The sequence below is a fragment of the Puma concolor genome, chromosome A1 (assembly GCF_028749965.1).
Source record: "Puma concolor isolate L17-30 chromosome A1, mPumCon1.1.hap2, whole genome shotgun sequence".
Taxonomy (NCBI): Eukaryota; Metazoa; Chordata; class Mammalia; order Carnivora; family Felidae; genus Puma; species Puma concolor.
The window spans coordinates 68728205-68744462 of NC_141667.1; the positions used below are offsets into that span (position 1 = coordinate 68728205).

The following is a 16258-nucleotide window of genomic DNA, read 5'->3' on the forward strand; positions in this document are numbered from 1 at the left end:
GCACATTTTTTTTTTATTTTGATGTAGTTCCAATAGTTTATTTTTGCCCTTGTTTCTCTTGCCTCAGGAGACCTATCTAGAAAGAAGTTGTTCAGGCCGAGGTCAAAGAAGTTAGTGCCTGTGTTCTCTTCTAGGATTTTAATAGTTTCCTGTCTCACATTTAAGTCTTTCATACATTTTGAACTTATTTTTCTGTATGGTGTAAGAAAGTGGTCCAGTTTCATTCTTTTGCATGTTGCTGTATAGTTTTCTCATCACCATTTGCTAAAGAGACTGTCTTTTTTTCCATTGGTATTCTCTCCTGCTTTGTTAAAGATTAATTGACCATATAGTTGTGGGTCAATTTCTGGGTTTTCTCTTCTGTTCTATTGATCTATGTATCCGTTTTTGTGCCATTACCATACTGTCTGGATCACTAGAGCTTTGTAATATAACTTGAAGTCCGGAATTGTGATGCTTTCAGCTTTGCTTTTCTTTTTCAAGATTGCTTTGGCTGTTTGGGGTCTTCTGTGGTTCCACACAAATTTTAGGATTGTTTATTCTAGCTCTGCATAAACCTTCTGCCCAAAAGAAAAAAAGAGAAAGTAAAGAAAAAGAAACTGATAAGTACAAGCAATTGAAAAGTCATATAGTTTTCTCCTGAAAACATCATTGTGCTTAGAGCAACTTTCAACTAACATCTTCGTTTCATTAAGATGTAAGTTTAATAAGTAGCAACAAAGAAAAAAAACGGAAAGAAAAAAAAAGCTTTAACATGAGAGTTCTTTAAAATCCATAGCTCTATACATATATAAATTAATATTGTGGGGAACTTCAATGTAAGGCCCATACTTAACTCCATACACATTTGTCATTTGTATTTTTGGAAGTACTTTGTCAAGGTTCATTTGAGGATCTTGTTTTTTTTGGAGCAGCTGGTGGCATAAATTCGATGCCTATTTTGTGTTTGTTGTGTGTGTGTGTGAGTGTGAGTGAGTGAAAGAAAGTAAAGTAAAAAGGAAACTGAATTAAGTTGACAAGATCTCACCAATGGATGATTAGTAGAATTGGCAATTCTATATTGGTAAGTATTCTCACTAACTTTTACAAATTTAGTTCTTACATACATGTGTTATGTCACATCACAATCTTTTTGAAGAGTTTCCTCTCCCCCACTCTCCATCCATTTTGTTCGGGTGGGGCTCACACTGGCTAACTCTAAGGAAGAGGATATATTTCAAGTCAGATTAATGACCATATCATTTGTCCTTGGTCACTGTGATTGGTTCAGAGTTGGGGACAAGATGTAAGGTAAGCCAATGCTATCTAAATAGGCTTGCTAAACTGGTTTAGATCATTTCCATCTTTTTACAGAAACCTTGACTGAGAATAAAGCAGATACTGAGGAAAACAGGGCTGTGAAATAGAAACACAGTGTACTAATGATATCATGTAGGACCCTGGATCCAACTATTCAAAAGCCAAATTCAGCTCTTACATTCCTAGTTATATGTGTCAATGATTTCATTTTTGTGGTTAATTTATTTTGAAGTTGGTGGCTGTCATTTCCAACAAAGATATTCTTTTCCATTTTCCTCTCTTCTTCCACCTTTCCTTTTACATTTTCCTTCCCTTTCCTTTTTATCCTTTCTTCTCTTCCTTTCCCTCTTACTTAAGAGGTCTTCAAAAGAAACTACAGCAAATAGGATCAGGTCATACAAGGCACTGAAAACTAAGATAAATGTTGGACTTTATCATGTATATCCTAAAGCTATTTTATTTTGGAAATACATAGCATGATAAGAGTTGTACATTAGGATGATTATTTGGGTAGAAGTGCATAGTAAACACCGATAAATGAAGAGAATACATACATGAAGAGTGATGAGGGTGTTACCTAAACTTAAAGAGTTATTGCCTTGGTGTGTTAATCTATTGGGATAGGGATGTAGGAATAGATACAAATAATAAAAATTTTTAAGAGAGACATGGGTGGAAATTGCTAGCTAATCAAATAAGAGGGATAACGGAGAGTTGAAGATGATTCCGAGATATTGAGTATATAATGATTGGGACTTCGATGCAACAAAGGATTATTGTAAATAGAGAAATGGTAGGGAAGGTGAATTCATTGAAAGTTGAGTTTTGTTCTTGCTGAATTTGAGTAAGGACATGAAGAAACTGGTTTGGAACCAGAGACATCATTGTTGAAAATAGCAATTTGGAAGTCCTAATCAAAGGGATCCTTGATGTGGGCTAGAAGAGAATGTTGTAGGCAAGAGAATGCATTTCACAGAAAGAAGCGTAACTGAAACCTAGTGTATCCTGACTAATGGTAGCTGCTATTATTGTTGAAGAGTGAGCAATAGTAGGGTGCTTTCTTAATGTGGTATTGAATTCACCAGGGGACAGAATGGAGATGCAAAAGGGGAACCAACTGTCAAAGCTGCATAGAAAGTGGAACATGCACACTTGCTGTTATTCAATGGCACAAACTGCTCTGCAGTGAATGAAAGACACCTGCAGTGTTGTAGATGTAGTACAGTGCAGCCAAGACACCAGGAAAAGCAACAGAGCCTATTTTAGATACTGTTTTTAACCAGCATCAGAGGTCTGAGTAATGACTCCGTCACATGTGATCATGACTCTCACTTATCAGATGGGAATACAAATCTCATGAGACTTTTTTAGGTGAAAAAATTCAGAATGTCCACAGTTGAAGCAAATATGAGTAATTTTTATCTTAGTGTTATCTGATGTCATTCTCAATAACAATATTAAATGATATTAAGCATTTTATGGTAAGCATCAGAATTAAAATTTTATTAACAAATAGCTATCAAATACTGGCAAACACTTTTTCCTAAGATGATTACCGTAAGAAAATAAAGAAAATGTCTGTTGTGAGGATAAGTTAATAAAATGATATTTATGAGAAAAAGATAATGCCTTATGGAGTTGATCCCTGAGACAGGTACTCTTAACACAAAAGCAAAAAAAAAAAAAAAAAAAAAAAAGGTAGTTTTGTAGTTTTGTTACTTTACAAAATGTTGGACCGAACATTACCAAGAGTCAAATCCTGAGTCCACACATGGTGCAGATTAATCAGTAGTAAGTATATTATTGTGTCCATATAAAAAAAGTTAAATATCTTTAGGAAAGAAAATATAGAATCTATGTAGACAATAACATAATTGAAAGATTTACTTTCCATTGATTGGATTCTCTTAGGCCAACTTCTTAAATTACTTCTAAGACATGTAAGCCATGCTCCAGGCCAGAATCACTGAGGCTTTTAGCTATTAATCCCATTCTTAGATGTCCTGTCATAAAGTTCTAATACCAGCTTTGTATTCATTAATTGTAAAAAGTATCAAGTACTAAATTGACCCCCACTTCCACCTCCAAATTTGTATGTTGAAATCTTAACCCCCAGTACCTCAGAGGGTGACGTATTTGGAGATTAGGTCTTTAAAGAGGTAACTAAGTTAAAATGAGGTCATTATAAAGGACATAAATTTAATATGATTGGTGTCCTTATGAGAAAAAGAGATTAGGACACAGACACACATAGAGGGAAGACCCTGTGAGGACATAGGGAGAAGACAGCCATCTACAAGGCAGAGAGAGGTCTCAGAGAAACCAGCCCTGCTGGCACCTTGATCTTGGACTTTGTGTCTAGAATTGTGAGAAATAAATTTCTGTTGTTTAAGCCACCCACTCTGTGTTATTGTGTTATATATAAAAGCCCTAGAAAACTAGTACAAAAAGGTATGATTTTGAGCTTTCACTCCAGGTATTAAACTCCTGATTGTAACAAGATAATTAAACAATCAGACAATAAGCCTGATAAGCCAGATGATTTTTTATTGATTTCCTCCTTTATAATTTGCAGTTGTTTGGGAAAGGGAAGTTTGTCCATTTATTTGCTTGTAACCCAGAGGTGGCTGGGATCCCATAGTCATTCTGGTTTTTCCCAGGAACAACCTTGAGGCAGGAATCCCTTTTTTCCTTATCCAAAAAAAGAAATTGATGCCATAAAACAAAAATGTACATTCTGGTGTACTTTGGGTGGTCTTCCCTGGGTAGGCAATTCTCTGTGCTCTCTATATTGTCAGAGACGATTGCTGGGAGAAATAGGCACTGTTTGCATGATTCCACTGGCAGAGGACAACTGGAGGCTCATGCCTGGAACTCTTGACTTCTGTCCTATGTGCCTCTTTCCTTGGCTACTTTTTGACCTATAACCTTTCACTATAATAAATAATAACTATGAGTATAATGGTTTTTGCTGAGTTCCCTGAGTCTTCTAGCACTGTGTTGAACCTGAGGATGGTCTTGGGGAAACTCAAACTTGAGACTGGTGCCAGAGAGGGTCTTAAGGACCCTCTGACCTTGCATTAGGTTTTAAAAGTGAAGGTAGTCTTAGATACTCCTAATTCTTTGCACTAGGTCACTCACCTTTTCTTTCTATCCTGGAGCCAGGGCCCATCCTGAGGTGCATTAGCTGGTGGTGGGTGGTAGAGAAAGCCACACCTGTTTTTGTTCTATAAGATGAAAGGGAAGGGAGGTATATGTCTACTGAGCTCTTTTCTTGTGGGCCTGGAAGATTAGATAAACAAAGAGACTCTGATCTCCTTGTCAGTAGAACCTCATGCCTGGTGATAGTTGCCTGTCATCTCTCTGCTATCTGGTGGGCTGATGGGATAGAGGGCTTGGAATTTTTTTAAAAGTTTATTTATCTTGAGAGAAAGAGAGCACAAGCAGGAGGGGCAAAGAGAGAGGGAGAGAGAGAATCCCAAGCGAGCTTGGTGCTGTCAGTGCAGAGCCTGACAAGGGGCTTGAACTCCTGAATCATGAGATCATGACCTGAACCGAAATGGAGTCTGAACCTTAATTGACTTAGCCACCCAGGCACCCTCAGAGGGTGTGACAATTAAATCAGGAAGTGGAAAAGGGAGTGATAACTCCCAGTTCAATAATGGTTTTTGTTTTATTTTTTCTTTTATCTCCATTCTTAGACTAAATTTTGTTTTTGCTATCTCACAGTTCTCTTTCAGGTGAGGTATATTCAACACCTTTATTATCAAAGGGTGGATTCCTTAAATCAATTTTTCAGTTTATATAACAAGTAAATTTACTTTGGAGGAGTAGTTTTGTTATGAAAACCTACTATGCTTTTAGAGTGGCTAGCAATGGGAATTCTTGGAGTGAATTAATGCAGATTTGGATATACAGTTGATTTTCATTGTTGCAGTTATAGTCTATACTGTACTCATGTTATGTTTTATAAAGCTGCCATATACACTGAATTAGTGAATACTGAACCATTGCCCCTAGGGAAAATACATGGTTAGTTTACTGCCAATGACTGGTCATAGCATTATATCAACTGATCAATAACCTTGTTTTATGTATGCTTCTCTGTAAAGACACCTTATTTAATATACTGTTGATTCAGTAACTTTGACCTCGTGGCCAATAGCACTACAACTTATGCCTGAGAGAAGCTTATCTAACACATTTTTTTTCTCCCTTAAGCACATCACAGCCTTCTTGCACTCAGGAGCACTAGAAGCACTTTGACACTACTCTTGGGCACTTTTAAACTGTAGAATCACTGACAAAAGGCACAAAACTGTGAAAAATGTGCACTAAATAGATCATGAAAAGAATACTTACTTACAGTATGAGAGCTGAAACAAGAAGGCAGAACATTGCATTGTTTGACCTCATCTGGGAACTTGCACATGGAGCAACTCAAATTTTTTGCACTCGATGCCTACTAATGACTGCAAAAGTCCTGCGAGTATTGATTTTGGGCTTACAAATAGATTTTAGCAAGTAGGCAAATTCACAAATAATGAGGATTGACTATCATCTGAGGAAAATGATGATTGTTCTAAAATATCTTTAAAAGGAAATTGGTACTTTGGTTATGATGTTAATGTCTCTGTAAGAAATGAGAGCTTCTTATATTTTTCCCCATCATTCCAAAAGGGATAAGGCCAGAATCCCTATTCCTATGACCTACCTAATGTGTCAAATGTGTGCTATGAGAAGTCCTCAGTCTTGGTAAGGAATTTGGCTTGTTTGCTAGATGGTATTCCATGTGAGGATCCATGGACTCTCTATCAGGAATAAAAGTTATTGTGAGGAGAGAGGTAGAAAAGGAAAGAAGAAGATGGTTTCTAGGTACTATTGATTAAAAAACAATCTGTGAGTCTACTTAGATAGATTATGACTAAAGTAGTAAGATCAGAACCTCTCCAGTGATGGACTGATCCGGACTGCTTTTCCAGCTATTGTAAGGCATGACAGTAGGGCTCCACTCTTTTTTCCCCCCAATAAAGACTTTACTTCTACATATTTGTAATAGAGATGCCATCATCTTTCTTAATTGCTTTGCCAGAAGGTTCTGCGAGTATTGTTACAGTTCATGGATGACCTCTGAGCTGCTGACTGCAGTAGATTGAGTCTTCAATCAGGAACAATAATAATGGTAGTGAGTACTCATGGAAAGCTTTTTATGCTCTAAATTCTGTTGTAAGCCCTTTACATTTTTGAAGGCATTTCAACCTTATAATAGGCCTTTGAGGTTAGAAATAGTATCATTCCCAGTTTCTGGATGAAAAAAATGAGGCATAGTTTAGGTAATTTGCTCCAGAAGACATGCATATAGTAAGTGACAGATTTAAGACTCAAACAAGGCCATCTGCTTACAGAGCTCATACTCATACTGTTCTTTCTCAAGGAAGAAGCAAACTTAGAAAATTTTTAAGTTCAAATTTCACTTGTCTAGATGCTAAGATTAACTTTTTTAAATTGAACTAAAAACTGTATAATCTATTATAAAATAAAACAAAAATGAGATGCAGTTACTGACAATATCTCACAGTGTAGATTTGGGTAGTTTGGGTTTATAAAGTGTTTATCCAACTTTAGTGTTGGATAATTAGTGTTCAGTAATCTGATGACCCGTATGATAATCCTCATGTGCAGCAAGTAGAACAGGGAGAGGATGTAAGGATCCATTTGTGAAGGTCTTCATATTACAGACAAGGAATATGGACAAAGGATTGGAGTGCCCAGTGAAATGGATAGTGAGAGACAGAAGTCTAGTGTCCTTGGGGAGGATGGCCAGGGAAGAGTGTGTTACTACAAGAACTCAAAGGCTACGGCCAGGGTGACTGGTAATCTAAGAAGGGCTGGATAGACACAAGGCCAGAGGAAATACTGAAGGAAAGCTGAGCCAGAGAGGAGTCAGAAGCCAGAGGGGCAGATAGATGTTAAGGTTAAATTACATGAGCAAGACAGGGAAGCCAGAAATGGCCGAAGTCAGCATAAGGAGCATTTCAAAAGGAAGGACTGAGAAGTCAATAGCAGGTCAAAAGTCAATGGTCAGTTTTGGACAACCTAAATCTTAAACAGGCAGGTGAATTGGAGCTGCAGAATGGTGGGCCCAGTGAACCCACAAGGGGTGTGGATAAGAGGCTGGTGTCAACCCGGATGGAGAGCTACCTGGTAGGATAGGAGGAAGGGCAGATGGGGCACAAGGATGGAAGTAGAGAAGCCAGAAAAATGTCCTTGACACATTTCTAGATAGAATCAGAGACCTGGGAAGAGGGTATTCCTTTGTTTGGGGAAAATAGATGGGTCCTCTGGTTACCCAGGAGTTCTATTTTATAATTTACATAGTTGCCTTATGTTTAACCAGAGCAATGTCTCCTAGAACTTAGTTGCTTTTGGGGGGAGGAAGGATGTTTCATGTTTCTTTCCTCTGTGTGCAGTTAAATAGCTATGCCTTATGCTGATACTTTTTCCCCGGGTAATGTATGATTTTGTGGGGAGAAGGGAGTAAGTGTTGAGAGTTCTGTGTAGGAACTTTGTATTTGAAAGGGAGAGTAGGAATGATCATTACTTTATGCTGGGGAGGAGATCAAAAAAAGCGTTTAAAAAGCTTTTGAATTCAACTTTGATTCATTCGTTCAGTGAATTGTGGTTGAGCTCACTTATCACATGGAGGATTCTGCTGTGGGAATTACTCTAGTGAGAAAGACAGATATGACCCCTGGACTCCTGGAAGCTACATTGAGTTGCTAAGTTAACTGAATAAAATTGTCTTCTTAATTTTTGGTGTCCTTTAAAACTGAAAACCTCAGAATGTACTGAAGTATAACTTCTAAGCTCTGCTGTAATTATGCCATGAATGATAGTAAGACTTTCTTTCTTTCTTAATTAATTACATAAGACCACTCTCTTCTTCTGCAGGTAGAAGGTACTATTCTCCTGAAGGGACATTACTATTGCCAGTTATCTTGTAAAAAAAAAAAAAAAAAAAAATAGTTCGTCCAAGAGTAGAAAATGAAAGGGAATTAGACCCTGGACCCTAGGGAAGGATAAACAGTTCTCTGGGGCCTCAAGTCTAGTTTCCAAGACCAAAGAGTCAAGAATACTTTCATTGGTGGGAATAAGTTGGTTTCTGTCCATGGAATCTGCTCTTGGATTAGTCAAGGAGACACCTGGATGGGCCTAGAACTGCTGACGTTGAAAGGAACCATGGCTAGTAGGATTATAATTTACTTTGTTTGCTACATTTCAATGACTTTTCTATGCTCCTTTAGTAGAAAGTTTGTCAAAAGTTGTCCTTTGGTCTCTGCTCTCTCTGTAGAGAATTAAGAGGATAATTGTGCATTTGGGATGCAGCTGTGAAGGCAGCATGGCAATGGGTACTATACTGGATTGAACAGTGCCCCCTTCCCCAAATTCATGCTATCTCCAGAAGCTCAGAATGTGACTTTATTTGGAAATAGGGCTATTGTCGATGTAATTAGTTAAGATGACCATACCCCATAATTCAGTATGACTGGTGTACTTAAGAGGCACAGCGACAGACATGGAAGAGAATATGTGGAAGACCGGGATGAGGCAGAGATCGGAGTGATGTGTTTATGAGCCATGGGGTACCAAGGATTGCCAACAACCACACCAGAAACTAGGAAGAGTCAAGGAAGGATTCTCTCTTTGAGCCTTCAGAGAAAGCATGGTCCTGCTGAGCCCTTGATTTCTGACTTCTAGTCTATAGAACTATGAGAGAATGACTTTCTGTTGTTGAAACCACCCAGTTTGTGATCCGTGATTATGGCAGCTACAGAAAACTACTACAGACTCTTATTCACATGTGCCTAGAACATACCATTAAAATGATAGAAAGAGGACTATATTCCCTTCTTCTAAGAACCATAAGAGACTCTTAAAAAAGGGTTTAGGGGCGCCTGGGTGGCGCAGTCGGTTAAGCGTCCGGCTTCAGCCAGGTCATGATCTCGCGGTCCGTGAGTTCGAGCCCCGCGTCAGGCTCTGGGCTGATGGCTCGGAGCCTGGAGCCTGTTTCCGATTCTGTGTCTCCCTCTCTCTCTGCCCCTCCCCCGTTCATGCTCTGTCTCTCTCTGTCCCAAAAATAAATAAAAACGTTGAAAAAAAAAAAAAGGGTTTATGCGATCTGAAGAGAAACTAGAGCATGAGAGAGAGACTCTTAAAAACTGAGAATAAACTAAGGGTTGATGGGGTGGGAGGGAGGGTAAAGTGGGTGATGGGCATTGAGGAGGGCATCTGTTGGGATGAGCACTGGGTGTTGTATGGAAACAAATTTGACAACAAATTTCATATTAAAAAAAAAGATGTACATTTTACATTTCTGAAAAGGGGGTGGGAATTACAATTATAGCCTACATTTTTAATGTAATTGTTGCAGGAATAATCTTACCTCAAACAAGACAGGACCTTATTTTCCCCCCACAGTTCAATTAATTTTTATTTTATTTCATTGATGTGGCACACACTTAAGATGTCCTCATTCCCTCACCCCCTAAGATTTATAGCTACATTTCAAAGTACATGTGTAGTAAGTACTACTGTGTGGAAGGGGGTAAAGCTGCATTTGTCTGGGCAGCATCCTTCCCCGCTGGGAATGTCCATCCTCCTCTCTAGGTATCAGTCCTTGGTCTCTGTGGGTCTGTTGAGATTCTCTGTTCCTTTGCTCCTGGCCTTCCAGGTCTATTGGTATTCTTTGGTAAGTGCAAACCATGCTAGGTTATAGAGATCTCTAGGGTGTTGTCTAAGGTCCTATTTCCTACATTAAGTAAACAGCTTCTCTCTTTTAGTGTTTGGGGATTGGATAGAATATTTTTTTAATCTCTACCTTTTTGCTGTCACCTCTCTTCCATGTGGTTATGAACACAGCCTGGTGGCTCTGAGTGTAAGGTAGGGAAGGGAAAAGTGGGGAAATATTGGTGGGAAATTATCAGTTAGCTTTCAAAAATGCTGTACATCTACATTTCTCTTCTAGAAAAATAATTACTAAAACTGCCCCCCAAAAATCCTATAAAAGTCCTCTTTCTTTTCTAGGTGGCCCTCTCAAGCTCCTCCTACTCACCCACATCACCATGCTTTGCGTCTCCATCCAGAATGTGTTCTTCGAGGACAGTAACTCCCACAGGCAAAGCAGCATCTGGCTGTGTGGGTGATCTATTCTTCAGCCTCTCAAAGTTGTGTAGGTAAGTCTCGCTAAAGTTACTGCCTCCTCCATCTTGGGTTTGCTGCCTGTTCCCCCCATGATGTTCTCTGTCCTTCCAGGACAGTCCTACTATCTCCAGGTTTCTCAGGCACCTGCACTGGCACAACAGTCCACTTGGAATAAATCTCTGTTGGGCCTCACATAAATCAAATACTAAGTAGCTCATTGCTTAAGGCAGTAGGCAATGTGGGCTGGTTCCCATCCTGGAACTACAGGCACATTTTCTTTCACCTGAGAGTCCAGGAAAAGTCTCAGAGTCACTCATGTCTGGCTCAACGGAGAAGCTAGACTAAGGCAGCCAAGGTCTGTTCAGGTCCTGTGTGATGCCGTTCATGGACCATCTCTGGTTTCTGACACCATCTAAGTCCTCCCTAGCTTCTAGAGTAGTAGCTGTGAGTTCTCTTTGTGAGCACAGTCTAACATGCAATATCTGTTTTTCCCTCAAGCAAAGAAAAATGAATGGTACAGGTGCCTTGAAGCTCTTAGAGATTTTGGAACTGTGCAATAATACCCTTCATGGGTTTGCTGACCATTGGATATGCGAAGTTAAGAAAGCTGTAGAAGAGAATCTCTCATGTCACAGAAAATAAGGAACTTGGACAGTTCAGGGTAATGGATGTGGGTGAGAAAGAAGATAGCCATTTTATCCTTGACTCAGATGGAAAGGGGTAACCACTTAAGGGGTAACTAACAGAAGAAACCAGGAAGGAGTCCAAACAGATTTACTAGCCATTAGGGCCAATGTATAGTTGTAGCTTCAGAATCCCATCCTTTTGAAACTTGACCACTCAAAGATTACTCCATAATTAATCAATTTATTTTCTTTGGGGGATCCCTTTTTAGATATCAGATACTTTCCCAAATGACAGCATATCTCCATTTGTACTAAGGGGACTAAGAAACGGATTTATGTCCTTGCTTGAATCAATAAAAAAGTAGTCTTCTTTCATGGTTGGTGGGCGGGCATGGTGAAACATCAGGAATCAAAGATAGAGAGCTATGAGGATGGAGGGGGAAGTAGGGCTCCTCACATACCCACCTGCATACATTTCTCTTCATAAATCTCATTTTTGCTGAAGGATTAAATAATTGCGGGTTTGATTTTTAAGAGGCAAAAGAGTGTAATACTAAGAAGTTAGAGGTATTCTGGTCATGTCACATTTGGCCCAACTCCAGAGCAGAACCATCTACCTTATGTGACAATGTCTGGTTGGGGCAAGTCCTAATGAACTGCTATGTGATCTTCCTACTTATTCAGGAGTGTGGGGCTTGCTTCACTTGATTTGTGGGCTTAACAGAAGGACACAGTCCAAGGACTGGCACTACCAGTCAAGAGAGCTTGGCTTCCTTGGCTCTATTGGCTGCATTGCCTGCATCATCAGTGAATTATTTGAGTTTTAACTAGCATTGGTGTGCTCATTTGGGGTCTTACATACCAGATATCAATATTTCAAAATTCTCTTTAAGAGTTTTTTTTCCATATACCAAATATTTGAGAGGAAACATTCATCTGAAATACTAAACATTTTAAAAGGGGGAACAGATTTTTTTTTTTTTTTTTTTTTTGCATAATGGGAATGAAGAAACTAATCTTTTTGGAGAAAAGCACTTTCATTTTGAGTAAATGTGCATGAGTCCTATTTTGCTACTGATTGCACATTGGTAATTCTTGACTTGTACCATTTCTGACTTGTAATCTAAGTCTAAACTTAGATACTTTGGATTACTCAGATAGTGGATGTGACTGTGTCTCTGTAGGATGGTTATGGTATTTTGAGTATAGTGCTGGATTATTTTGATCATTCATGCTAATACATTCATTCAATGTATTGTGATGAGCTCTTTCTCATCCACACTCATGTTTCCCTATGTTCTGAAGAAAATTTATATCCCAAGCAATGCTTATAGGTATTTTTGTTGAGGGGGAAGGAGCATGAAGGGGACAGTTTATGGTCACCTTAAACTTGAGAAATTCTGGGTTAAACAAAAGCGAAGCAGGTGTCTTTGTTGAAAAACTTTTCTGAACTGTTCAATATGCTGTGTACATATTTTGAGTCTCTAGTTTTCCTCTCCTTTTTTTTGGTAGAATATCCTTTAATATTATTCAGGATCCTTTTTATGTCAGAGAGTTTGGGAAACACTAGTCAATTCTAGGGATACAATGAGATGCAATTGTTTAATCATGACCAGAGGGATTTTAGCCTCTCACCAGATGGTTGTGAAAGTAAAGCCCCTGGAGCAACTGTTAGCTCCTTTTTTGGAAGGCCTGATGAGAAAGATGTCTCTTTATCTCAGATAGCATTATATAGACTTTTAGAGAAGGAAAACGAACCAGAGGACCTGTAACTCTGTGGCTTTGGAATGCTGTCTTTTAGAGCATTTTATTAATTAACATACCTTTGTCAGAAAATGTTAGACCGAATTTTAAAAAGTATCCTCACTATCTACTGTTGTACAACAATTTCCCCATATGTAGTTTGTTAAAACGACAAAGGTGTCACAGTCTCTGTGAGCTGGGAATTCAGGAATGACTTAGCCAGATTGTTCTGGCTAAGAGTCTCTTAGGAAGTTGTAGTCAGGATGTAGGCAGAGACTGCAGTCATCTTGAGGCCTGGCTGGGACTGGAAGGTGTGTTTCCAAGATGGATCACCTACATGTCTCTTGGCAGGTGACCTCAGTTCCTCACCACATGTATGTCTCCTTAGGCTGCTTGTGTGTGTTCATGACATGATGGCTAGCCTCACTGAACATGAGTGATAGGGGGAGAGAGAGAGAGAGTGAAAAGGAAGCTGTGGTGCCTTTCAAGATCTTGTCTCTGAGGTTGTATACTGTCACTTGTGCTTTATTCACTTAGAAGTGAGTCACTAAGTCCAGCTCACACTCGAGGAGATTTAGGTTCCACCTCCTAGAAGGAAAAGAGTGAAAGAATTGTGGACATATGTTAAAGCTACCACAGGAGGTTTAAATAACAAGGACATGAGAAGAGGCAAAATAGGGCACTGCCTAGACTATTTAGTTCAGCACATCAATGCCATCATCAAGAATCCAAGTTGTTTCCATCTTCTGTTCTGCCATGCTTAATGACTTGGCTTTGTGTTCAGGTTAGTTCCCAACATAGTTGTGAAATGACTGCACAAATACCAGCTGTCCTGTCCACTCACAATATCCAGAAGAACAAATGGATTGCATCTTCTTGGTGTCATGATTTTTGCATAAGGGAACCTTTGTTGGGAGCTCTCCGTGGCTTTCTGTCTTGCTAGTGGGTCAGAACTACATCATATGCTCAAGACTAAACCAATCACAGACAAGAGGAGGGAGATGGCCACGAGTGTCTTAGGTAGACTTTTGTAGACTCAGGGTCAGGACATGTGCCCTGAGGTGGTGGACCCTGAAACAGATTAGAGTTCCCTTTACAAGGAAAGGCAGGAAATGACTACTAGGTTGACAATGAACAGGTAGATTGCCATGGATCTTTCACCTCCCTCCATAACAGTCTTCCAGTCACCATGCCATGCGTACAGGACAATGTCACCTCTTTTGTAGAATATAAAGGCTTGGGGATGCCTGGGTGGCTCAGTCGGTTGGGCGTCCAACTTTGGTTCAGGTCATGACCTCACAGTCCATGAGTTTGAGCCCCGCGTTGGGCTCTGTGCTGACAGCTCAGAGCCCGGAGCCTGCTTCAGATTCTGTGTCTCCCTCTCTCTCTGCTCCTCCCCTGCTCATGGTGTGTCTCTCTCTGTCTCAAAAATAAATAAAAAACATTTTAAAAAATTAAAAGAATATGAAGGCTTATACTTTAGACAGAAGATCAAATCTGGGGAACCCCTCAGTTGTTGTTTATATAAAACTCATTCTAGTTAAAAGGTCTAAAAAAATGAGAAAATATAATCTCAAAACACATCTTTAATAATATTCAGTGTTGTTGGAAGAACAGGTTAGAGATGAAACTAAATTCACCACTCACAAGAGAACTATTATACCAGTGGGGGTAGGGGTAGGGCTACATTTCTTCTCATTTGGTGTTATTAACAGAGTAAAATTTGCCATTTGTCCTCATGGAAGCCTAACACTGAAAGCAAAGTCTTGAGCTGTGTATTAAATGGTCTAGTATTGAATTGGCTGTCTTATATGTTATTTCTCCTCAGTTTCAAACTTCTCAATGCTCTTGCTAAATTAGAGCCCTGCATAAGGCATTGCTCTTGCTTCTCTATGCTCCTGAGACCTGCAGAGCTATTCAGGTTTTCAGCATTGCTCACCCAAAGTGAATCTCTGCAGCATTTTGTCATGTCTCAGCTTCAATCCGTTTTAGTAATTTCATGGAGTTTTTACAACTGCTGGACAACTGCTTGAGACAAATTCAAGGGAACTGAAGGGAGAGAATAAAGCAAAAATATCTGCCCTTCTTAGGAGAAAGGCTAAACTTGCTTACTGCAGAGGAATTTGGCTAGGTGCTTTGCATTTAGTATGTTTTTCTTACTACTTCCCTTCCTTCCTTTCCTCATTCACTCATGTACTTATTTAGCTTTGAGTCTACCTAAGGATTTCAGTTTCTAATCACTCAAGGAGCAAGTGAATGACTGGGAGTAGAAAACATTGTTTGCCACACAGGAGTTACCATGACAAATGGAGTAGCATAGGAATTCCAGTACACAGAATTAATTCCCTAAGGATTTTGCCAGCCCTGAAATTGTGTAAAAGTTGCTGTACAGATTTCTTATTTCCTATAGAATTCTGTCAGTCATGCACATGTTAAGAGAAAGAAAGATTTAAAAAAAAAAAACCAATTTGACAAAATCAGGGAATCGAGCTTAGAAGTGTCTAAATATTTGTGGCCAGCACAAGCTCCTTAGAGCATGTGGTGGGGAAAGGCCCTTGACCAGAGGCCAGACCTCTGTAGACGTGGTTTGCTGTTGTTGGCTTCTGAGGCCCTGAAGCTGACCACCAGGGTAGGTGGAGGACTAAGGACTTCTTGATTCCTCAACCCATTGGCTTTCCCCATTAAAGGGCTTTGGCAAAATTCCGTACTGTCTTAAAGTTTGCCTTGTTTGGATTATATATTTGCTTCAAAAGGCATAGCACTTTATAAAATATTCATATCATTTCACAAGATTATTTTGTCAAGATTGATTTGGAACTAAAGGCGTTGTAGGACCCCATAAAAAGTTAAGCTCCCACAGCTAGCTACCTGTTCACGGTCAATCCAATAGCCATTTTCCTCTCTTTCTTGCAAAGGAAACTCTAATCTGTTTCAGTATCTACCTCAGGATAGATATGCTGATCGCTCACTCAGGAATACATCTCGATCTATATAAGTCACTCATGGTAATTCTCCTCTTGCCTGTAATTGGTTTAATCTTGATCATGTGATGCAGTTATTTCTACTTGCAAGACAGCAGAAATAAGTGTATCATCTAAAATATCATTTGCTAAATGATCCTTTTCCTTTTTTTGTTGGGGGGGGTGGGATTAGGGAGAAGAGTGTTACCTACTCTACCATATTGGCCCTGATTGGCTCTAATTCTAGATACAAAACATACATATTTATTACATCTATCCTAATGGAAAACAAGTGTATAATGATTTAAAGAGTGCCATGTTAGACAATGTTCCAGAATAGGTGTACGTGTGTGCATGTGTGTGTGCGTGTTTTAAACTGGGACACACATACTGCAGGGGATATATGAACATTTTCCAGACAGTATGTAA

At 39.3% G+C, this 16258-nt stretch overlaps 1 long non-coding RNA gene across 2 annotated transcripts in view; it reads left to right on the top strand.

Annotated features, from left to right (window-relative positions):
- LOC147584221 (uncharacterized) overlaps positions 1 to 10909 on the top strand; it is a 198412-nt gene extending 187503 nt beyond the window's left edge. Inside the window, exon 9 of one of the 2 annotated variants that reach the window (XR_015243034.1) lies at positions 10384 to 10909. This is a non-coding gene — a long non-coding RNA (uncharacterized LOC147584221). The remainder of the gene's footprint in view (positions 1 to 10383) is intronic. The other variant, XR_015243006.1, reaches the window with a different exon arrangement.
- Positions 10910 to 16258: the final 5349 nt, after the last annotated feature.